Raw genomic sequence first — 23,883 nt, forward strand, 5'->3', positions numbered from 1 at the left:
AAAAACTGCACTTAGAAACTGCATTGTTTCCTTGGGCACAAGGCAGAAGAAAATGGCACCTTACTGCACTCTCTCCAGTTTTATAGAATGTGCCATTACTCATTCCCTCCCCTAAGACCTCCACAAGAAACATGACTTGGTATCTACTGAGATACTCCATAAAGTTGTCTGTGTTCTTTTCTTCCACAAAAAAATCTCAAGGAAGAAGCCAGGCTTCCCAGCAGAGTGATTATCCAGGCCAGCCTTGGTGAGTCCTACTACCCCATTCATGCAATGACTCAGAGAAGTGCCCTCCTGATTCAGGTAAAGCATGAAGTACAGAATTATTTATATTTTTTTTTAGGTTTGGGGGTTTTTTTTAAGTTTATGCTGGCTGAAGAAGCAACTCTTTTTCCATTTGAAGAAATGACTTCCAATTGCTCAGTGCTCTAAAATACAATTCAGCCTGCAGGAATGCTCAGCTTCACTTATAAGTTCTTCTAGAACCTCTCTTGCCTAATAGCCTGTACCATAGGTCTTCCCTTTTTACTTTGGGCATTAAATAATCTTTGGGAATTAGTCTTTGGGACTAATAATTAAATAGTCTTTGGGAGTTAAATAATCTTTACATCCTTATTTGTTTGTAGTTAGAGCTACAGTAGTTCAAAGTTAAGGCAAATAGCCCATCTTCTGTCCCATCCCATCACCTTCCACATCTTACAGCATTCACAGGTACCTGCCCCATTGCCACCACGTTTCCAGAATAGAAACTCTTCCCTTCTTACTGCTTTGAGCTACCAAGCTCTCAAGCTGAAACTGACAGACTACTCCATTACTCAGAATCCTCATTATTTAAAGGTGTTAATATAGCAGGTTTTCATCACTTAACACTTCCCTTTCATGCACGTTGAGGGGGAAAAAAAAGGCAAAACCCTCAAATCTCACAGCTCCACATTTTCTGCTAGAACTACCTGTATTGGGCATTTTAACAGAATCCAGAACAAACACTAACAAAAACTAGATACCTGTAGCTCCTATGGGGAAACATGGAGCTTTGAACGACACTCCCTTTCTCAACGTTCTTTGGGAACAGCATACAACAGAATTAATACATTGTTTCAGGCTTACATTTTGGATCCCTTTCTTGGAGTGATGCAAATAAGATGTGAAGTTTTGTCAACATGACACCAGAACTAACGCGAAAATTTCTGTACAAAGCAAATGCAAGGTAAGCTCCTTTAGCATACTAGGAAAAAGCAACACAGTACAAATATATTAACTGAGAAGAGAGAATGCTGTGAAAGCTACAGGTTTTCACTGAACTAAAATGAAAACTCAACTGGGTATCACAGAACTGTTGAGGTTGGAAGAGACCTCTGAGATCATCAAGTCCAACTGCACACCTTGAGCTCACAATCCCACCAATAAGACAACTTGGAAAACCCTAGGAGGGAGGGAAACAGCATCATGTGCTCATTTATCTTTAATCCTGAAGAGTAAATTTGAGTAACTGCTTATTCTACCTTACCTGCTACCTGTGGACACAGTTGTGATGCCACTACACCTTCCTACCAGTGTCCCCACACACAACTGCAGAAAGGACAAAGCAGTACCAGTTCAGGCAAGGACAAGGCCCTGCAAAATCCTGCTAACTAGGACTAACAACAGGCCAGTTATGAATAATTGTTATTGCCCAAATTCAAGTTAACCCAAATTAGATCAGCAAACTAATGCTATCATGTTTGACAAATGGACTTTGATTTTGCATAGAGCAAGTCACAGTGTACTAAGGTTCACAGAATTTAACAGTAATTAAGTCTTACTGACAGACACCTCATTAAAGTACCAGTTCTTCAGAAAAATTAATAAAGTGAATTACTTCCTACAGGTGAAATATTAAAGTTCCTCACTACTCATAAAAGATACATGGAGTTAAGTTCAACTGGATGTCAGCATTCACCAGAATGAGAGTGTGGCACACTTCAAAAGATCATTTAAAACAATACATTGCCATGCAGCCAGCACCCAATCTCCTATACATTGCCTATATGTTATTTTATCCTGTGACTACTGAAACTTACAGCCTTGTGATAAAACATACAGATACACTCCTCCATGAGTGTTCTATAGGAAACCAAACTTGAAAGAAGACAAGAGAGTGAACACATCAACAAACCCACTCAGACTGTACCCAAGGCAGAGTCTTCACTTTGCCATTCGAGCAAGTCACGTCGGCAACACCAAGAGCTGAAGAACTCGCTCTAAGTTTTTCTAGTTGCCTTCACCCCATGAGCAACATGCTGCCAGAGTAACACTGCATCATATCCTATGGATTGGTCCAAGCTACTGTACTGATGCCCCAAAGAAAGGAGCTCTTCCTTCCCCAGGCCTTGCAGAAGCCACATCAGCTGCACACAGTCTTCAGCTTCCAGCTCCTCCCAGTAAATCTCCAGCTTCTTTCTGGATGCCTGGAGGACATTTAAGAGTGGAGGGGGTTAAAATAAATAAATAAAATTGAAAAACCACCCTACATACACCTAATCTTAACCAAGTGAGAAAGGATTCTTACTAACTTACTTACTTTTCAACACTTCTCATTATGGGGAACAAAGGTGCAATCACTTAATGAGAGCAAACAGCTAAGAGTGCCCATGACCACAGGTCAACACATGTTCCTCTGCACTAGTAGATGGCAGTTTGAAGCAGATTTTGATCAAACTGTTCTAAGGTAATATTCAATAGGAAAACATGAAGAAAAAAACATGAAGTTGTTGAAGATGTGTCTAGTAATGAATGCCATAAAAAAAAAAACCAAGGCCAAGCTGTAATTCCATGCAAAAGGAAAACCACAGAACCTTTCCAAAAGACGTTTTAGTCTTTTCCTAACTGTTCCTTTTTTCAGCATCATTATATAACCTTTGTGTGCTTTCCTGCATCTCTACCCTATTTTACCCAGACTTATCTTCTATAAGCTTCTTCTAAGTTATGTGAGGCAGATCCTTTAAGATAGCCAGAAAGACAGTGCATATTTATTTCTTCTCCTCCGCTCAGTTTCAACTGCCCAAATCTTTCTGAAGAAGCATTGCCCAAAATCTGCTTGCTATTCAAGCACTCCTGGCAGTGACAAGCATCACTTCATGAATCATCTGTTATATATTGCCTTATCAACATGGTCCACTGCAGGATAAAGTAAACCTAGCCCACTTCAGTTTTCTGCATACCACAATCAAAATGCAAGTGGCATTAATTACTAGAGTGGTCTCAGGAGTTCCCTCATCCAAGAACTTGAATACAAGAACGATCCATATGAGACAATCTAAATCAAATCAAAATGCTAAAATGCATTTCCTCCCCCACCACATATAGCTTTTATTTTTTTAGAAGACTATTTACCCTTTCTACTAGGTAACAATATTGTCATGTTTCTAATCATTAAAGCTTAAACAATTTGAGGCAAAACTACGTATTTCCACAAGGTTTCCCTCCCCTACCCAGACCTCTGAAATCAGCAAGCAGGCTGAAGTGAATCAGGTCCCTTTCAATGCTTTGAATTGTTGGCATGCTTGGACCTGGGGAACCTGGAGACAAAGGTAAATGGAAAATAGAAGCTATCCATTAGGTAAGTGGACTCAAAACTGGAAAGCAGGTTTGAACTCAGTAATGAGGCACATCCTGACAGCTTCTCTGTCTAGTAAAAAAAAGCACAAACTCAAAGGATTACACCAGGAGTCTGATAAAATTTAAACCCAATGGTTGGCCTTGTAGACTAGGTAGCATGATTGAAAAATATTAGAGAAAAACAATAGGATAGTTGGAAACCAGCTAAAGGTGAACTGGAGGGACAATGAAGTATCAGAAGGCATTATCAAAGAAGTCAGCAAGAAAAGTCAAGAATACTTGCCAAATATTTAGTGAATATCAATATTGCTGTCCAAATAACATTCAATTAATATTTCTTTGTGGTTTGTGACAAGCTTTGCCATTTGGAACTGGCGAGCAACAGACACTATTCAGCAAATAAACTATTTGGGTAATGTTACCATGTGTACTCAACCAGAGATGCAAGGCAAGCAAAAATATGGTCCCAAGGGTTTGGAGTTTTATAGTAAACATATATATACACACACAATGCCAAGGAGTATTTATTTCCAGTAAATACAAACACATAGAATGCCAAGGCGTGTAATACTATCACTTCTTTAACTGGAAGAGGACATCAAATAAATGTTTTAACCCCAAGATTAAGTTGGCATACCTGGGCAGCAAGCATTCAGGTTTCCAAGCCCTGAAGAGAGCATCACATTAGCAGAAATGCACACCACAACTCAGACAGATCCACACTATGCTTAGGAAAACATGAGGACAACCAGTTATGGCAACCTCACAAAGGTAAGGTATGACATACAAGCATTAGAGAAACACTTCAAGCAATCCAGAAGTGCCAAAAATGAAGCCAGTAGTCTTTCGTGGAGCATATGCAATACTCAGCTGATCAAGAACACAAACACTCCACTTTAAATTATCAGTCTGCCTTTCTCAACGTAAGGCTGAAACGTGTTAAGGGACACTCAACACACTAAGCCCTTTTTGGACAAGCTATTTGACAAGCATATTAGTGAACAAACAATTTTAAAAGTTCTTGACTATTCTCAGCTATCAGAGATGGAAGAATTTTGATCTAGAACATCTGATCCTATAATATACTATGCATTCAGTGGCAAGTTTGTCTCAACATTTTGTTTCAAATGTGTTTGGGCACCTTCATGTATACCTTCATCAGACCTAGAACCTGTAAATCACCCTAGAGGACAAGTTTTAGGCATTGGCACCAAGTTTCTGAAACACAGATGCACCTTAAGATGGCTTTAAAAGCCTGTTCCCTAGAAAGCACTAAGACATTTCAGTTAGATTAGGTTGGCCTCCTGATCTCTAACCATGAACTCCTGCTCAATTTTAACCTTTATTTTTAACAAGTTCTACTCCTCACCCTTGCAGTTGAACATGCAATTTAAAGCTAAAGACAGAGATCAACTCCACCTTTTCAGCAGTCTATAAAGAGGAAGGTCCTGTGCCTCCACCTCTGCCCATGGTAGAAGGTGAAGGGAAAATTAAGCATCTGCAATGGGAGCAGGAGGTTATACTTGCTCAAGCTGCTGCTTTTGAGGAATGTGCAAACCACAAGATGGGCGATCTACCTGCTCAAGGTGAAAGCAGAAAGACCCAAGAGGTTGGACAGAGCTTCCTTCCAAAATCATCCATAATCTAACAGAGGTCCATGTCACCTGCAAATCTTTCCCAATCCAGATAATCCAAGGTCTTGGGAGGCAGCCTGAAATTCAAGCCCATGAAGATCTGGGCAGAATGCATTTCTTCAAGACAATCCACTGCAATCTGCATCCACCCAAACCTCTCCTATCAGCCCCTGTTACTAGGTTACCCACCACACTAGATACCTGAAAATCAATGAGCTTCTGAAGAAGTTATCTGTAAAGGTATCACTTGTAGCCCAATCATTTTAAGTGCATTGAGTTTTTCCCTTTTTCTGCATTAATGGGACACTGCCTGTGAAACACAGCTTTGCTGAAGCAGAAAGCTGCATCATGACCAACACAGACATCAGCTTGGGCAATAAACTACTTTTTCTGCTTTTATTCTTTTTTCCTAGTAAGCCACCATCAAAAGGCAAGCAATAAATGAAATTAACTCCCACTAAGGAGTTAATCTGCATTGCACATCAGCATTTTGGCATACGAAACCTGCTATCTACTAACTTGGGGCTGAAGCATAAGCCCTAGGCTTCCTGAGAACTTCTTCACTCTTGGTGCTGAGCAAAGCTTCAGTAGCTCACACCTGCCAGTTTTCCTCTACTTTAGCACAGTCTGTTGGAGATAGCACTACATGAACAGTGACTGCTCAACAAACATTTCCTCCCAAAGGAATAAAAGCTTTCATGCCACACATATGCTTTTCTTCAACGCTGCCATCCCATTAAGTAAATGACAAATTCCTCTGCTATTCTGAGGTAATTTTCAGAATGTATTCTATGCATTTTCTAATCTGCCTATTTTTTAAAGCCTATTCCTGAAACACAACCAGAGAAATTACAGGGTAACAAAGTTGAATTTTAAAGACTCAAAAATATGGGGATTTCCCCCTCCCCCCCCCCCCTTAAGTCCAGACAAACAAGGGCACAGCTTAATACCAGCAACAGAAATTCTCAGATGCACATGCTAAAACATGCCATCCAAAGATAAAGCAAAGCATATAAACCTGGAAAGCCACACATTTTGCTTTATACAGAAAATCTGCAGTCGCTAAAACTTACTCTTTCTAACTGGGTGGCATTTTACATTTCCAAATGTAATTGAGTGAACATGTTGCCATGGTTACAGTAGGATTCTGCAATAACTTTGTTGCCTTGTAATTGCTGTATATTTGTATACAAGCAGCTGAGCTTTCTTAATTCAGTGCCCTCTTAACTCTTTCAGAGAGGCTGTGGAGTGACAACAGCAGCTTTTAGGCTGAAAACTCCATACAGCGGTGGCAGTAACATCAGAAAAGATTAAAACTCAGTGCCGCGACGGACCGCATTACACAAAAAAAAAAAAACCCCAAACCTTGCCAAGAGCCAGATTATTATATAAACTTCAGAGCTCCTTAGCTTTTAAAAATGTTGCCATAAAAAAAAAAAAAAAAGGCCAATTCGGATAATTAACTCCAGGTAGCTTTTGGCAACAACCAAAAGCATTCTGACAGCAGCAAATACAGCGTGAGTCCCACTTATTGAGAGAACATAACACCAGTAAATCAAAATGCATTTGCAAGGAGGTTATTCACTCAACAGTGAAATTCACTGTAGCGCAGAGGGCCAAAATAATGCTTGCTCCCTCTCTTTAGTCTCAAATTAGCATTATAAAGTCCACAGAATACAGCTGTTTAAAACAAGCAGGAAATCAAACTGCCTGGGTATCCTTGTTGAGAAGCAATGGAGAACACCTGAGAGTGCCTGCACCCTGCTCCACCACCCTGAGCCGCATGCCTCATCCCAAATTTACAAGGGATTTTCACATCCTGAAACCACCCACACCTTTCCAACACAGATCTCACTTCTTGGGAACATTTGTAGAGTTATAATCCAGTCTGGAATATTAGGCAAGCCTGTAAAGTGAAATCCGCTCTCGTGGGCAGAAAACAAGCAGTTGGACTCACAATCCTAATTTATGCAAATCTTCCAGAGGAGACTATTGACAAGCAAGCAACCGAAAAAAAACCCCAACCTTCCACTATCTCCAAATGCTGCACAAAACAATTACGCAAGTGTTTTGAATAAAGGACAGGTTTACTTCCCTTTAAATGACACTCCGCACCGAGCTATAATGTCAAATAATTGTTATGTAAATACATTTGCTTGCTTAAGATGCCCTGCTGCGCTCCCCACCCCACAAACACTCAAAAAGATAACACGTAAGGAGCCGAAATCGCACAGCATTTCTCCTGATAAATTCCTGCAGCAAAACCCACACACAACTGCTCAGCAACACCTCCCTTCGCGCTCCTCCGAACGCAGCAGAAGCCAGAAGCTTTTTTTTTTTTTATTGTTAATTTCTCGTCGCACAAGCCAACACTTCACATTTAGGAAGGGCACACGCTCTCGATTCACCACCAGCAGCTCCCCAAAATGCGTATTTTGAGGGAAGAAGTCATAGCCTGCGACCGAAGCCCGAGCCCTGCCTCGGCTTGGACCTGTCATCTTCCCTCGCAGCCCAGTGTTACCCTAGGACTTCCAAAAAGCCCGGTGATGCTGAGAAGAAAACCCCCCGGCTTCTTCTCCTAGTTAAAAAAAAAAAAAACAAAACAAAAAAAAAAAAACAAAACCAACCGAAACAAAACACACCAAAAAAACACCAAAAACATTTCTTATTGGTTTTGTGGTGTCCCGGGGGTCAGTGAGACCTCCTTGGCCCAGCCCGAGAGCCTCTGCCCCATCAGGCAGCCCCGGGCCCGGCGTGAAGCGCGTTCCGGTGGGGCCGCAGGCGGAGCCGACCCCAACAGAAACTTTCCAAGTCCCGCGTTATTCCCGGGAAGGGGAAGGAAAGAACCGACCCCGGGCCGCAGTCCGCTCGGCGCTGCAGGGCCCCGCCGCGGGCGTCGCCTCCGCCGCAGGGCCGCCGCGCCAGCCCCAACGCACCGGCCAGCCCCCTCGCCCCGCCACCGCCCCCAGGCCCACGCCCTCGCCACAGCCCGCGCCCCCGGCTCGGCCCAGCCCGGCCCGGCTGCCGCCCGAGGCACTCACTGCTGCTCGCATCGCTCCCCGCCGAGCCCCGCGCAGCACCGAGGCGGCGGCGGCGCTGCTCGCCGGGGGGGGGGGGTTGGGGGGGGAAGGGGGGGTTAGAGGGAGGAGCCGCGGCCGCTCGAGAAGGACGGGCGGGGTGGGGCTATAGGGGGAGGGGTGGAGCTTGCGATGGCGTCCGCTCCGCCCACCTCATTCACAAAAACGCGAGCGCCTAGGAGGCCCGGCGCGCTGAATGGGCGGGAGTGCTGCCCGCCACGCCCTGCGCCCCGCCCACCGCGCGGCTTACGCCCATGCCTAGTGAAGGCGCGCGACGGCCACGCCCCGCCGAGCTCATCGCCCAATCAGGCCGCAGCAAGAGCTGCCGAGCAGCTCAAATCCACCCGCCACGAGGGCATGAGGCGAATCCGATTGGTGCTGGGAGATGCTCATCACCTCCCCCTCCGGAACCCACCGCGCTCCACGGTGGGAGCGCAAAGAGAAAACAGCCACCGCTCTTCAGAAGAACCCGGCGGCCGCGAGAGGCCTCATTGCAATCAAAGGCCGAGGGGCAGAATACCGCGCGGCCTTAAAGGGGCCGCACCGCGGGCAGCCGTACGGCGCTGTGCGCGGCCTGGCGCTGGGAGGCGGAGAGGCGCCGCGTACTGACCTGAGTACCGACAGCCGAGGCGGGGAATCTGTGACGGTGATGGCCTCGGCGCGGACACCGCGGCGCGCACGCCACCAACGGACTCAGCCCGTGACGGGATCCGCCATCTTGGAATTTTTAGATGGAGAGTCACGTGGTGCAACCATTTTTCCCTCCGGCCAATCAGGAAGCGCGGTTTATTTATAGCCACAGCGCTTTTTTTCCTTTCCCCCCTCCACCTCTTCCATCCCGGCGGGGGCGTGGGGGGAAGGGAACCAATCAGGCCCCGCCCTGCCCCTAGACCCCGCCCCGTGGAGCGCGGCCCATCGCCTAGGCGACATCGCGAGTTGGGGGCTCCAGCAGCCGGCGGCCATGTCAGCGCTGGGCGCGCAGCATCTCCGCCGGCGGCGGGGGAAGCCGGCACTCGCCGGAACAGCCGGTCTAGGAGGAGAGATGGGAGCCCGCAGCAAGGCTTGTACATCCAAACTGGTTCCGCCGGGCAGGCTGGAACCCCTCAGCCTTGAAGTCCCAGGTAGGCAGGGATCCTCCGTTGCCAGCTTGGGCAAAACACCAGCATCCCGTCTGCGCGCTCACATGCTGGCCTGTAGGACCAGTTGGAGGGGAGCCAGGACTTCAATAGAGCCTTTGCTTAGCACCGTCCCCTTCCATCCAATGACTTTGTCCTCCGCTCGGCGCCTCGTGGCCGCGTGTGTCTGAGGACCAGCACGCAGCGAAGAGCCCTCCACTGTGTGGAGGTCTGCTGGCTCTTGAATGACATTCAAGTGCAGCAAACTCCTCTCTTCTCCTGTCTCTCCTTGAACACTGCTGCATACAGTTCGGTCCACAGGTGGAACGCCAGGGTACTCAAATCTAGTTTAATTTGACTATGGGAAACATGAAATGGAGGACAGAACCAGTGAGAAACAGTTATCAGTGATGCATTCTTTAGAAGTTAATTCTTTACCTTATAAACAAAAAAGTTCTACATTCTTCTGTTGTCTTTCATTAGATATTTTGATATACCTGAAACTAGGAATTCTTAGATGCACAGGGTGCTATTGGAGATTAATTAACTAGAAATACCATAGGAAAAAATCAACCCATGGTAGAAATACAATATTTTAATAGAATATGAATTTTCTTTGTCAGTTTTTCTGCACAGAAGAGCCCACTCCTTTTTATTGTCTGTAAAAATAGCTTCTGAGTACACTTTTTCATAGAAAACAGCCAACTCAAGATAGAAAAAAAAAATGGGAAGAACATAGTTCAGAATCTTTCCCTGGGGAAAAAAAAAAAAAAGTGTTCAGCATACATACCTTTACCCATGCTTTCCTAGCAACCATTCAACATATAATTGATCTTTCTCTTTTCTGAAGAATTACTCTATTGAACTGTCAAGTCTTTTTTGTAGCTGCAGTTTCTTGATTGGCCAAGCCTGTGGCATAACTCTCATTTCACTTGTGTTTTGTTGTTTTACCGACAACTAGCACAATGCTTGAAACTAAGCAGTGACCCCTGCAAATGTTTCATATCACAGGAAGCAAAATATCTTAGCATCTGTACATCAGCTGATAGTGGAAAGCTCAGACTGAGGATACCAATGAGGCATGCACTGATGAGAATATCCTGCCTGAGATGCATTAGATAACTCTCAGGCTGCGTGATAGAATGGTCAAGAAAAGTGTCAAATAGCCCCACACCATAGATCAACAGGAGTTGGAAGGGACCTCTAGGGCAAAACCAGTCCAACCTCTCTGCCAAAGCAGGATCACCTATAGCAGGCCACACATGAACGCGTCCAGGCAGGTTTTGAAAGTCTCAGAGAAGGAAACTCCACAACCTCTCTGGGCAGCCTGTTCCAGTGCTCTGCAAACATCACAGGAGAGAAGTTTCATAGTTTATAGTTTCATAGTTTCATTCAGGGTTGGAATGGACCACAAGGATCATCTAGTTCCAACCCCCCTGCCATGGGCAGGGACACCCCACACTAGATCAGGCTGGACAGAGCCTCATCCAGCCTGCTCTTAAACACCCCCAGGGACGGGGCCTCGACCGCCTCCCTGGACAACCCATTCCAGGGTTTCACCACTCTCATGGTGAAGAACCTCCTCCTCACATCCAGCCTGAATCTCCCCACCTCCAGCTTCATTCCATTCCCCCTAGTCCTATCACTACCTGATATCCTGAGAAGTCCTCATGTTGAGGTGGAACTTCCTGTGTTACACCTTATACCTGTACATCAAATATTATTACTCCCTTTTTTGTAGTGGCTGTTAACTTTGTGTTGAAGGTAAGCCGCCATGGTGGTCCAAGAAGGGAGATCACCCCTTTTCTATTCAGTTCCATTCTGTCTGAAGTGAAATCCACCTGCACAGTGTTTAAACCTCTTCCCCCATCCAAGTACAGTTTGCAGAGGCTTCTTGTACTTCACAAAGATGGAGCTCTTAGCTTACACAGAGTTACGGAAGTTAAGGGTACCAGTCCTGTGGGCACAGTCATCCAGTTTCACACCTCTGGTAGCAGCCAGGGCCCTAGAGTGCAGTCACTATGACATGGTCATAGACAATTAAATACATGGGAGCTCATTGCTTAGCTTTCAAGTAGTTTCTACTAAGACAATATGAAACACGACATTCCTGTTTGTAGGCAGCCATCCCAGCACTCTTCTGGTGGTTTTGATTACCTGGCTTTTGGTAAATTGTTTTTAAATTTCCAGGTTTTCATTAAACAAAAATGAACTCTTCTAGTTCAGCTGTCTGGATTTACATAAATTCTGGGAGCTTTGTCCCTCTCTCAGCATTTACGTACACATGGTAGTAAACACACACTGGTTTTTTTTTCTTTTTTTCCTTTTTTTTCCCCTTTTTGAGATGTTTAGCAATTACATTTCCGTTTGAAAGGGCCACCTATCTAAATACCCTTGCCATATTGATCTAACCCCTACACTTGCTTTTTTTCCCATGCTGCGAGCAGTGTGGTCAGGTCTTGGCAGAATTAATCTTGACAGTTCCATCAGCAAAAACAACCTATTAACTTAAGTTTTCCAGCCTTACTTTATTTTTCAAGGGGATTAATTTACTACTTTCAGCTTACAACAAACATTATACTTTGATTATTCTCAGCTCAAGCATACAGGCAGCATGGCCTGCCTTGGAGAAGACCTGAAGCTTGAGAAGATTCTGTCTCTAATATGAACCTAAGAACACCACTGGCAAGAAGAGCACCAGTTCTGCATAAAGTTGAAGCACTTCTTGTTTCATTTTTAGCCTATATTGGCTTGTGGGCTTGTTTGTTGTTCTCTGGTTGGTGAGGTTTTGGGTTTCCTCATACCTTTATGCAGGGCCAGGTTGTGTGTTCACATGTAGGTGCTTATGTATGTATGCATCATTTCCTAAATTAAAGTGTCAAGAGATATTTCTGTGTAAGTGCTTTAGGACTAGGAGTTTACTAATGCCATCTGTGTGGCTGATAAGGCAATATTTGCAAAGGCTACAAGTTCCTCAGTAGACCTAATGAGGAGCCGTCAGTGTAGGACCCACCTGTGGGCAGCCAGCCCCTCTCATGTGGCCTCTCATTTCTAGGACAGCTGGCAGATGGTTTGGTCATGCACGAGTTAGAAACATTTTGCCTAAGTTGTCACTGCAGCTTCTAAATGTAACAGACCCCAGAGGGACCCTACTTCTGTCCTCTACCCATGTCCCCTGTTCCCATATCCTCAACACTAAGGGCCGGGTTACTCCAGGCATTCTCTTGGCTACAAACTGCAGAGGTTACTTGCCTGGCTGTGTTGCTTGTCTCCAATTCTTTCTGCATTGATGAAGTAGTTTTTTTTTAAAAAAGGAAATCAGAGAATAAAATTATGCCCTAAAAGTTGCCATGAAGTGTAAGTTTGATCTTCAAGATGTGATTGATGCAATACTAGTGGTTGTGGGTGTGAATATGTGTATCTATTAATACCCAGTCTAGGCTAACCTGTGCATAATGACAGAAAATTAAACCTTGTCATTGTTCATGCAAATTAGAGATTCAGAAGAGAAAGTATTATTCTTATATGTTACGTCCAACTGTGTATAGCCTCATCTGGTTTCACTGTCATTGCAGCTGAAAAGTTTACTTAGAAACCATTTGAAGTAAAAAATAAATATATTTTTTAAAATTGGCAGAGCTAATTCATAAAGACTTAAATAAAAAGCAATTACAGAACTTCCCGCCTACCTCCACCTCATCTTTAGCTGAACTCTGCTTCTTGATTGTCAGGAATGGTACCGTTTTCTATGTTCTTAAGCAGGAAACAGCCATCACAACACTCCAGCTAATTTCCCTCTCTAGTCACATGGATCTGGTGAAAGTAAAATTGAGTGCTTGAGCTTTCCATGCTAGCCTGCTGCTCCCACCACCTCCATGGCCAAAAAAAGAGTATCTAGTTAAGAAGAAAGACAGCAGAAACTTCCTCAAGAACCTAGCTACCAAAAACCTACACCAAGTGCCAGTGCCACTTGTTTCTTTGGAGGGGGTCAAGCCTAAACGTGAGTTTCCACCTGATAACTGCTTTCTCTTCTTCCTCCCAATCAGTTACTTGCCATTGTTGCTCTCCCTAATACTTCTCTCCCGCCAGCCACCTTCTTTGCTTTATCTCCCACTCCCATCTGTTCTGCATCCTTCCTACAGCATACTATCTACTCCTTTCTCCATCAAAAAAAAAGCCCCAGCAAACCAACCAGACTTAAGACTGTCATGGAACAGAGAATGTTAAATTTACCTCACCGCACTCCAACTGTTTCCTCTGACATACCTTTTTTTCTTGTTTTTTTCCCTGGTGAATTTTACTTCAGCTGGGAGTCCTTCTTGTACCTTTATATGATAGAGAGACTGCTCTTTTTGGCTATGCTGCAGAATCAGTCTTCTGTGCAGAGCAGTTCTGTCTGACTTAATGAGAGCTGTAAAGAAGAACAAGGTGGTTCTCCTCCACTTAAAGGAGTGCATGTTGAGGCTGAAGAAGCCTGTGTTTGGCTGCAAAAGCTCCTTTTCTAGCTTGTCTGCAGATCCAACACTTCCATCAAATCTCCATCACTCAAGGACTGAAAACTTAACATTCTGAAGAATTAAGAGTCAGCCTCTAAGAAAATACTGCTGTTGTCTTGGACCAACTCAAGTCCCTGTCCCACACTTAAAAGGGGGGGGGAGGAAGGACTGAAGGTCAAAGTAAAGGTCACAATGTACAAGCTTCTCCACAGTACACAATTCTGAAAAGTCCTTCCATCATATTAGATTCTAATTATAGTCTTTATTTCAGTAATATCAAATACAATGCGATGGTAGATTAAAGAGACACACAACTGGCAGCACTTACATGCCATGCAGGAGGTTTGCTGGAGGCTTGGTTCAACAGAGCTGGAAACTCACACCCATGTATTTGCCACAGAGATGTCAAGTAGCTTAGCTCCAGCATGTTCCACCCAAAATTACACCTGGAAGTAGCTGCCTTCTGCAGCCTGGGTAGCTGGGGCAAGAGCTTTCTTCTTTGAGCTGCGGGAAGGAAAAGTCATGTTGCTGCTGTTTGAAAAGTAAGCCTAAGAAATATAATGGCTGGAAAAGTAGAAATTGAAAATGCTTGCATGTGAATACTGCTAATTGGATTGTTATGGCAGTCATTTTATCCTAAGTACAACACATTTTTTTAATGTTTCCTTGCTAAAACATGTTTTGAACAATTTTGCTAGATCTTATCAACTCCGTATTTATTTAGCAATAACTATGGTCTCAGCTGGGTAATACAGAGAATAAATGTTCTGTAGCCATTACAAACCACTATCTCAAAGTTCTTATGGTGTTATAGAATCAGTAGAACCATAGAATCATTTAGATTGGAAAAGACCTTTAGAATTATTGAGTCCAAACACTAACACAGCTCTGTCAAGTCCACCACTAAACCATGTCCCTTAGCACCGCATCTACACTCCGGGAATGGTAACTCCACCACTACCGTGGGCAGCCTGTTCAAATGCATGTCAACCCTTTCAGCGAATACATTTTTTCTGATGTCCAGTCTAAACCTCTTCTGGCAGAACTTGAGGCCATTTTCTCTTGTCCTATCACTTGTTATTTGGGAGAAAGGTCCAACCCCCACCTCACCACAACCTCCTTTCAGGAGTTATAGAGAGCATTAAGGTCTCCCCTGAGCCTCTTCTCCAGACTAAACAACCCCAGCCCCATCACCCTCTCCTCATAAAACTTATGTTCTAGACCCCTCTCCAGCTTTGTTGTCCTTTGGACATGATCCCTTTTGATTCAACCAAAAACTTCAGAGCTAAAAAAAGAAATCTCTTTTCCCCCTCAGCTGTCTTCTTGGTTCAGTCAACTTTATCAGCACACTAAACTTTAAATATAGGAATAAACAAGTCTAAAATTAATACAGAGTCTTTGTGAAGCTGAGGTTATAATTGTTGGAGACAGTTTACCATTGGTTGTTTTCTGGTTATTAATTTTCTTTCATTTTTTTCCAAAAGGAAAATCTTTGTTATTTATTTCCTTGAATTTTCATCCATGGCAGTTGCTGGGAGAAAAGTGTCTGCCTCTGTAGTGGGAACCTGAGAGAAAAAAGCTGATTGTTTTTTCTATTCTGTCTCTTTCAACCAGGGGAAAATGATGATGATGATACAGGGTGAAAAACAATTAAAATCTAAATAAACATTGGGGGGGGGGGGGGGGGGGGGATTACAAAACCCAACCAGTTACTTTTTCAATAAAAAAATATATGCAGTCTGGCCCCTGGGTGTTAGTTTTAAGTGAAGATATTGACTTTCAGCTGAATGACGAGTAGAATATTTTTCTACTGAAATATTGATAGTAGATTACACTAAACCACAAACTATCTCCATAAAGCCCATCATTTCTAATCCTAATGGTGTTTTCTTTCCCTTGGCTGACTACTACATTCATGATATGATGGCTTTATTCTATCTGGGGGAAAAAACTTTTTACCATACAGCTAAATTAACTTGTCAAAAGACTTCAAGCTTTGGAAGCTTTTACAGCTCAATTCAAAGCTATTATTCAAGACTGAATGAGAAGGCTGTGGACTGTAAAAGCTGGCAAAAAAAAAATTCACAAGCATTCAGGAGTTGAATGGAATACTTACTTTTTGTTCAGGTTGTGTGTGTTTCATTGAGCAGTCTCAGAATAGCTGTATTTTGCCCGTAACTCCCTTGCTCCGCAGTGAAAGGCAGAATGCTGCTGTCTGCTACTCTTGAAGCTGTGACCCAGTGCACACTCTTTTCATGCACACTTGGTTATATTTAGTTTGTGCCAACTTAAATATGTGTCAACCAGCTCTCCAAAAATGTGGGGAGCACAGAAGAGAATGGCTAGCCGCTAAGTTGAGGCAGAGCAAGGACACAAACTTATTTTTACCCTTTTCTTTTAAAATAAGATCATAGACTATCTTACAGTCTGTTACAGCTTTCTCACACAAGTGAAAATGCCTGGCTTCAGGAACAGCCAATGCCTTTAAGGAGAAGCAACTTTCAGATTTTACAGACAAGTAGCAGCTGGCAGAGCTTGTACTTGGAGCCTTTCCTTTCACAGATCCAACCTACTTTGGGACAAAGCTTGAATCAAAAGGCAAGCCAACAATTACAGCCCCCGGAAGGGAACCCAGGGCTCTTAGACCCAGGGGCTCTATGGAACCATGCAAATGGATTCACAGGCAAAGAATGTGACAGAATGGGATCCATAACAACCAGCATGGTGAGTGGCCTGAATTTAGTGTGTTCTCTGTGCAGGTGTCTGTAGCTGGTCTGTGAGGAATGCTGAACACAAAAGAAAATCTTAAATACATCTGATCACTAAGGCCTGCAGGGAGGCTCTGCCGATCGCTTGAGACTTACAACTTGTTCTTTTATTCAAAAACAGAATTAGAGACACTGTATTGTTTTAGGCATGCCCAGAGCTTGAAGCATTTCCAAATGTTCAGTGCATGCACCCACAAAATAGGGGATCAGGCTCACTCTCCTCCCTGGCACGTTATTCCTTCCTAAAGGACTGTGGCTACAATGGCACAGGATACCATCCATCCAGCCAACATGGATTTAGGAAGGGCAGGTCCTGCCTCTCCAACCTGATCTCCTTCTATGATCAGGTGACCCGTCTGGTGGATGTGGTCTACCTGGACTTCAGCAAGGCTTTTGATACCATTCCCCACAGTAAACCGCTGTCTAAGCTGTCAGCACGTGGACCACAACACTCTGTGCTGGGTTAGGAACTGGCTGGGGGGCCGAGCCCAGAGAGTGGTGGTGAATGGTGCCACATCCAGCTGGCGGCCAGGCACCAGTGGCGTCCCCCAGGGATCAGTGCTGGGCCCTGTCCTCTTCAACATCTTTATTGATGATCTGGATGAGGGGATTGAGACAATCATCAGCAAATTTGCAAATGACACCAAGTTAGGAGCAGATGTTGGTCGGTTAGAGGGTGGAAAGTCTCTGCAGAGGGACCTCGACTGACTGGACACATGAGCGGAGTCTGATGGGATGGCGTTTAACAAGTCCAAGTGCCAAGTGCTGCACTTTGGCCACGGCAACCCCATACAGAGCTATAGGCTGGGGTCGGAGTGGCTGGAGAGCTCCCAGGCAGAGAGGGAGCTGGAGGTGCTGATCGACAGCTGCCTAAACATGAGCCAGCAGTGTGCCCAGGTGGCTAAGAAGGCCAACGGCATCCTGGCCTGCATTAGGAATAGTGTGGCCAGCAGGAGCAGGGAAGTCATTGTGCCCCTGTACTCTGCATTGGTTAGGCTGCACCTTGACTACTGTGTCCACTTGAACGTGTCCAGAGAAGGGCAACAAGGCTGGGGAGAGGCCTTGAGCACAAGCCCTATGAGGAGAGGCTGAGGGAGCTGGGATTGTTTAGCCTGGAGAAGAGGAGGCTCAGGGGAGACCTTATTGCTCTCTACAACTACCGGAAAGGTAGTGGTTGTAGCCAGGAAGGGGTTGGTCTCTTCTCCCAGGCAACCAACACCAGAACAAGAGGACACAGTCTCAAGCTGCACCAGGGGAAGTTTAGGTTTGAGGTGAGGAGAAAGTTCTTCACCGAGAGAGTCATTAGTCATTGGAATGGGCTGCCCAGGGAGGTGGTGGAGTCACCATCCCTGGAGGTGTTCAAGAGGGGATTGGACGTGGCACTTGGTGCCATGGTCTAGTGATGAGGTCTGTGGTGACAGGTTGGACTCGATGATCTTCGAGGTCTCTTCCAACCTTAGTGATACTGTGCTGTGAAGGCAGACCACTGAGCAGAATGATGTACAGGATGCACAAGGTGAGAGAACAGTCGAGATACTAAGCTCCTTAGCTGTTAGGTTATAGAAGCATATCCATGTGGGTTTTGAATATCTTCAGAGAAGGATACTCCATAACCACTCTGGGCAGCATTTTCAGTGCTCTCACTGTTCTGGAATATCATCTGAGTTTAGGCTGGTGTTGACAGGATCAGCATCATAGCACCAAGCTGTTTTGTGGCTTGGCAATCCAGAAGCTAAGCTTTGGGGAGCACTTAATAGCTGCCTTCATTACAAGGTAGCAACTTCCTGTAGCTTGTGAAGGAGCATCTTTGAGCTTAGGTTATTGAAGGAAAGCTAACTACATTATTGGATCTGGCCTTTTTCCTGTAAGTGCCTTGGTCCTGCATCTGTAGAATTGGAATATTATTGTTTCCCTTCCTAAGAACCTGATGAAGATGAATGTACTATGACTTCTTGTCCATTACTGAGAGACCTGCAGATAGAAGCAAGGCAACAGAGCATCCCCTCCACCCCCTAAAAAAGAAATCAGCACCAGGCACTTTTGTGATTGCACACAAGGAGGAAGTCTTTCGGCTGTAGCAAACTAATAAAATTGCTAACAATTTCTGCTTACGATAGCTCTATTCTATTAAAAGCAAATGGCAGCTCAAATATCTGTCACAGCTGTACGAGATCAGTAAACAAAGACTCTCTGATGTCTTCTGTACCACCACATCTTGACATCATCACTGTTCAGTTCTGTCTGCTGGTTGGAGAAGGCCACTTGACCTCGATGCTGATGGGCACTCTTCAGTCGAAGCCCTGTTAGGCAGGAGGCTTATTTTATGAACACGGAAAACAAGACCAACCCGGATACAAAGTACATCAACGTTGCCCAGGGGCAGGAGCTCAGAGCTGCTGGGGAATAAATCATGTTTTGTCGGAGATTTTTGAACAAAGGTCCAAAAGATTATTTCAGTTTTAAGCAGTTAAGACTAAAATGAGCACTGACAGATGATGGGCAGTGGGGGGAGGAGAACTGCACAGACCTTTCAAATTCCCACTTTCTTTCTCCTCTGTTTTATTTGTCTAAGGATTGTTTGATCTCATTTTACATGGGTAACACCTTTCTTATTTAGAGTCCATGTATTTCCTGTATACCTGTATCTATTAAAAGATATTATCAGTCAGCTGTGTTTTGCACTTGATAAGACCTCCGTCATCTGAACCCACTAGGAAGTACTAAAAGATCTCAAGTTTTCTCTACCTACTTATAAGGGAGTGATCACCATGGTGTATCAGTTTTTCAGACCAAATTTTCCTGTTGCATGTCCAGTAAAGAAAGAGGCAAAAAGGCACAAAAAGGGGGAGTATACACAAAGAGTCAAGTGGACGCATTCAGAAAGCAGAGTAGAGCATTAGAATAAAATATGTCAAAGCCAAGATCCATTCTTGTTGAATACACCTGGATGTGTCCACATAAACCAGAAAATTTTTGGAAGTTAAAGTCTGGAGATCACACTGAGAGGCTGGCTGTGGATATATAAGACTTGTGCTGAAACACCTCATCTGCAGTTCATTCCTAGAGCATTGGTTCAGCCCTTTATGCAGAGACATAAAGGCATGTAAAGGGGTAAAATTCCCAGATCCTTGTCTCTCCTCTGTAAAATGTGTTTCCTAATATTTGCACTCCTTGCCTATTGTATCTTCAAAGCTTATTTTCATTGTGAGCACTTTCCCCGAGTTCTTGAAAAGCATCACAGCAGATCAAGATGTGCCAACAAACGTACAAGTGTCCAGAATAGCAACAGTCAAATGGGCTTGTGGAAAATGGCATCAAAATCATGAAAGGAATGTCTCAAAAGTCTGAAGAGTTATACTCAGGCGCTGTTTGGCACTATTAAACAATCGGGTGGGACTTTTGAACCTAGGACACATTTGCAAATATGTTGTTTAACAGAAAGCCAGGGTGTGAGCTTCTGGCCATAAATGTTACAAATAAAATTCAGATTGTATTATGACGAGGAGTCAGAAGAGCCAAAATCTCTGCAGTCCTCAAAATATCCATGTATGTGTCCAGAAAATACAGGCAGAAAGGACAGTTACTTCTCCCTCTAGAATCACTTGGCAAGATCAGGAGGTTCCTCAACCTTTCTTCCACCAAAAAGGAAGGAAAAAAGGCAGGTTTTACATTCTGAAGAAAAACAGGAAGCAAAAACTCCACAGCGCCATGGACTAAATGCAAGGAAAGGACTGACAGGGATGAAGTGGAAACTAAAACTGAAGAGTTGTTTCAAAAAGCTGCAAGGCAATGCAGACCAGCCCAGAAATGGAATGTCAGTAATTGAGATATAGATTGATAATACTTACAGTGCATGATAAGTACTGTGTATTTTTTCTTTTGGAAAGGGAATAGTTTGCAATAGGCAGCTCTAGAGATGGTGTTGCAATAAGATGTGTCTCTATCATTCCAGGAGATTTGATTCAGGTTATTCACACTGCCATACTCTAGCATCTGAAGAGACAAGGCATACAGATCTTGATTCATCCTTATCAGGTTAGTGGGTGGCCTGTTGCATATTGAAAACTCAGTGATGAGCACTGATGGGAACCTTTCCAACATCACACTAGCTAATATGGATAACCTCTAGTAAAGCTACTGGACTGGCTGGGAAATGCAAGTGTGATAAATAGAGCCTCTGCTTTATACTGAACAAGGGGCAGGCTTATATATAGAGACTAAGATGCAATGAAGTGGAAGTAGAAGCATAGTGGACCAAAACAGAGCTGTGCTTCCATATGTGCAAAAGGAAGAGACAAAGTAATAGAGCTTTTCTTTTCTTTTCTCTCCCTGCTCATCTAGTCAATTGAACAAAGGAACTTGCCTGATTGAAAGCCAACACTTGTGAACTTATATTTTGGATAGGCAAGCAGGCGTGGAAGCAGGAGACTGGCTAAAGAGTGGGAGAGATGTGTTGTTTAGTTTCCTACTTTCTTCCAAAACCCTCAAACTCTAACTGCTTACCTCCAGCACCAACAAAGCACAAAAGACCTTTTTGTCACCTTGCTTTTGGTAAATCCAGACAACTGTTTCAGGGCAGATTAGTTCTTAAATGCTACAGATGCTAGACTGTTTATTTTTGTAATATATTTCAAGGAACAGTTTCTCCAACAAACAGTGTAACAGCTGTGGCTGATAAAACTCTTGGGTATAATCATTATCCTCTTTTTCCTGATAGAGATTGTCACAGATTTACCACCGAGTTTCAGCTTAGATGCTGGGGCTAGACAGTCAACCAAAAATAAAACAGAAATGGGCATTCTTATCACGACAAAAATCAAAAGAAGCATTTTCAAGGTTGAAAAACTAAAGGAATTGCAATTGTCAGGTTGGAAGAATGAGCTGTCTCATGCAGGTCCATCCATGTAATTTGGACATGGCTGTATCACTGCAGACCCATTTCTACCATGCATGGTCATGTGGACTTTGCCACAAGATTGAGAATTTTGGAAAGTGGACTCCTGTGCCATCATGAAAGATGTTCTCTGAAGATCTGTTACTTATTTCAAAGCAGAATTTCCACTAGCATCCATCATTTTGCAGTGCCTTATTTACTGACAGCCCTGTTCACTAAGAGCCTGACTGTCTAGAAAACCATCTCAGAATTCACAGCCCAAAAATCTACCCTGAAGTTTTCATAGAGCCAGACTTGGAAACCACTTTAAAATCATGGGCATATTTAGTCTTTTAATATACAACTGTACAGCGTGCAAGGGACAGCTGCATACCTTTGGCAGAATACCTACTTGAAGTTCTTCAACCATACATGTTTTTGCAAGGCAAATTAACCATCAGAATTAATTTTCCAAATAGTGAAGGCAGTGCTCATGCACAATGCAAAGCCAACAGACTTTGGTATTAGATTTCTTTCCTACAAGCAGCACCCCCTTTTAGGGCAAAGCAGTCTCCTTCTGACTGTCTTGCCAGCCCTTCTCAACGGCAGCCTTGAAGACTTAAGCCTAAAATCGTAGGGTTTTTCAGTGCCCTTCTCTGTGGTCTGTCTGCTCCAGCTTTCAATGAGGATGCCAAGTGAAGTGGCGGTTTCTGTGATGCACACACCTGACTGCCACGAACCGGAATGAGACCACCAACCTTTTTTCACATCGGTTACAGAATGACCACTGGAGTTTTGCAGCTTTCCACAGCTGCCAGCCTGGACAGGTTTCAAACTGGCAACCTGAAGCAAAAAATATCCTTACTCCTGATACATCCCATCTTCTGTGTGTTTTAATGAGCAAGCAGGACAACCCCCTGTTATAGAATAACAGTCTTACAGCTGGTTTTAAAGAAGCATTTTGGTTTTTCTGGACTTAAGCCCAAAATCCCACTTGGAGTAACTCACATGAATGTCAGCAGAACAATCTCAGCCAAATATGAAGTTCTTTCCCCCCCCCCTTTAATTAAGCTGTTATTCTCCCAAATCAAATACAAGCACTATCATCACTCCAAACTAAGAAAGCTCATATGTGAATGTTGCCAGGGAAATTTAAAATCAACTTGATAGAGCTTTACTTTTAGCAGAAAGTATGTTTTTTTTGCTGGGTGCTTCCCTAACAAGCCAACTGTTATAATTGAAATGAGGCAGGTTTCTAGACTATCAAATGTAAAAGAAGTTTTCTCTCTGCATTCTTCCTGCCTTCAGAAGGGATGCAACATCCTACTTTTTCTAGATCTGGTTTAACTCTGCATTTTGAGGAGATGATTATGCCAAAAACTTACCTATTTGTCACAGCTGCTCACTTCATTCCTAGGACCACTACAAGTTTGCTGGCCAAGACAATTTTGTCCTGACACTTCTGAGCACATTTGCTAGCACAGTTCTGCAGGAGTTGATGTTCCTAGTATCATTCATGCACAGAGTCCAAATATTAGAAGAGCAGTACTTATGCCCAGCCCAGATGACCTAAAGTCCTCAACCTCCATCTGCCCTTACAAAAAAAAAACAATAATCAAACAAACCAACCAAAAACCCAACCCAAATCAAAACCAAACACACACACACCAAAAACCAACAAACAAAAAACCCCAACCAAACAAAAAACCTTGCTACATCCCTTATCAATTTATTTCCAGCCTACATGGGAGCATTAAAAAGAGTGTGGTACAAAGATGCTAGAAATGACAAAAGACAGAGGTAAAAAAAAAAATAGAGAGGAAGTACATATCTACTGCTCATTAACTGATTTCAGATGATACCAGCTTGCTGGGGTTGTTTTTTTTGCAGCTCTGGCAGGAAATGTTTTATTTGCTTAGTAAAGTTTTCACATGCAATATGCTGTTGCTGTTTTGTTTTGTTTCTTGAATCCCTTACCTATATATTTATTATAGACAGATATTATACCCTCACAGCAAAGAAGCACTTCAAAGTGCTAGTTAACTCCTCAGAGCTGACTGAATTATACCGTAAATACAAGGGTACTGAAATGACAACAATAAAGGGATCTGTACTTTGAACAATAAACACGAACTGTAGCTGTGCTTTGGATTTTATGCATGCTCTAGCTAATAGGTATTCAGCTTGTGTGGGCCAGTGACATTTAAATAAACACATGTGCAGTCCAAGGGGGTTGGCTGCAGAGCCTCTTGTCAATTGAATCCAGCCCTGGGAACACTAATAGAGTGGTTCAGGATTGCAGTAATTCCACAGAGGGCTAGCC

The 23,883-nt window shown here is 43.7% G+C and overlaps 1 protein-coding gene and 1 long non-coding RNA gene across 5 annotated transcripts in view; both read right to left on the minus strand.

Annotated features, from left to right (window-relative positions):
- Nucleotides 1–9,033, minus strand: part of HDAC4 (histone deacetylase 4) — a 277,155-nt gene extending 268,122 nt beyond the window's left edge. For 3 of the 4 annotated variants that reach the window (XM_068138157.1, XM_068138155.1, XM_068138153.1), the window contains exon 1: nt 8,919–9,033. The gene's annotated coding sequence lies outside the window, so the exon portion shown is untranslated. Of the gene's footprint in view, nt 1–8,272; nt 8,294–8,918 lie in introns of those variants that run through there. The other variant, XM_068138154.1, reaches the window with a different exon arrangement.
- A 5,231-nt stretch (nt 9,034–14,264) lies between these two features.
- On the minus strand, nt 14,265–16,129 carry LOC137441159 (uncharacterized). Its single transcript, XR_010987342.1, has 3 exons — nt 16,036–16,129; nt 15,356–15,484; nt 14,265–14,423 (listed from the first exon to the last, which is right to left on the minus strand). It is a non-coding gene; the product is annotated as an uncharacterized lncRNA (long non-coding RNA).
- Nucleotides 16,130–23,883: the final 7,754 nt, after the last annotated feature.

Source organism: Melanerpes formicivorus, unplaced genomic scaffold (assembly GCF_026170545.1).
Source record: "Melanerpes formicivorus ecotype bairdi unplaced genomic scaffold, bMelFor1.0.p_v2 SCAF_5, whole genome shotgun sequence".
Lineage (NCBI taxonomy): Eukaryota > Metazoa > Chordata > Aves > Piciformes > Picidae > Melanerpes > Melanerpes formicivorus.